The sequence below is a fragment of the Babylonia areolata genome, chromosome 6, assembly GCF_041734735.1.
Source record: "Babylonia areolata isolate BAREFJ2019XMU chromosome 6, ASM4173473v1, whole genome shotgun sequence".
Taxonomy (NCBI): Eukaryota; Metazoa; Mollusca; class Gastropoda; order Neogastropoda; family Buccinidae; genus Babylonia; species Babylonia areolata.
The window spans coordinates 26,982,279-26,983,487 of record NC_134881.1 but is presented as its reverse complement, the minus strand read 5'-3'; the positions used below and the strand labels follow the sequence as shown (position 1 = coordinate 26,983,487).

Here is a 1,209-nt window from a genome sequence, read left to right as displayed (position 1 = left end):
ACAGACTTGGCAGACAGACAGACAGACAGAGATCTGTCACCAGAACAAACTCATTTGTCACCAGAATAAACTCATTGTTGAGTTACACACACACACACACACACACACACACACACACACACACACACACAACTTGAACATAATAAACAGGATAGTTCACGAATCAAAAAAAAAAAGGATAAAAAACAACAACAAAAAACAACCAGTCCCTTGTGTGATAACACCCAATGGTCGCCGCATCCTGTTAGCTCATGTGTGGAAGTGACTGGTTGGTAATGGGTTGACTTTACTCTTCAACCACACTCGACACAATCTGGGCACTGGCAGCTCCTGTTTTTTTCAATAACGAGGCTCGTTGATTCAGGATTTATATGACAAGTCGTCCCGTGGGTTCAGTTTCAGTATCAGTTTCAGTCTCGAGTCACACACACAGCAAGGAGGAGCGTGAGAAGAACGCTGCAGATTATTGTGTGGTGAGTGAGAACGATTGTTCGTTTGCTTGTTTGTTTGTTCTGTGGTGGTTGCATGATGCGTGTGTGTGTGTGTGTGTGTGTGTGTGTGTGTGTTGTGTTGTGTTGTGTGTGTGTGTGTGTGTGTGTGTGTGTGTGTGTGTGTGTGTGTGTGTTTGCGCGCGTGCGTGCTGTTTCCATCCGTTTAGCTGATGAACAAGCGTGGTCTATCACTGTGTCAGAGTTGAATATGCGAGGTATTCCTTGTCGTTATTGTTGTTGTTGTTGTTGTTGTTTTTTTGTTGTTGTTGCTGCTGCTGCTGCTGCTGTTTCGCTATGAGTAAAAGTTCTCAAATCCGAAGATTATGTCAGCAGGTATTCTTAGTTTGATGTTGTTGTTTTGTTGTTGTTGTTGTTGTTTTTGTTATTGTTGTTGCTGCTGTTGTTGAAGCTGTTGGTGTTCCTGCTGCTGTTGTAGTTGCTGTGGACTGTTGTTTTTGTTGTTGTTGTTGTTGCTGCTGCTACTACTACTGCTGCTGTTGCTATGAGTTGCTACTGCTGCTACTGTTCTTCTAAAGTTCAGAAACAAAAACAGTAATTGTAAAATGTATGCTTAGAAGAAAAAAGAGCCAGGCAATAAATGTTTTGTTTGTTGGGTTTTTGACTCACTTGTGTAAACAAAGTGAGTCTATGTTTTAACCCGGTGTTCGGTTGTCTGTGTGTGTGTGTGTGTGTGTGTGTGTGTGTGTCTGTGTCTGTG

At 42.4% G+C, this 1,209-nt stretch overlaps 1 protein-coding gene across 1 annotated transcript in view; it reads left to right on the top strand.

Moving 5' to 3' along the window:
• Window positions 1–314: 314 nt before the first annotated feature.
• Window positions 315–1,209, top strand: part of LOC143282892 (uncharacterized) — an 84,271-nt gene continuing 83,376 nt past the window's right edge. Inside the window, exon 1 of the mRNA XM_076588770.1 lies at window positions 315–473. The gene's annotated coding sequence lies outside the window, so the exon portion shown is untranslated. The remainder of the gene's footprint in view (window positions 474–1,209) is intronic.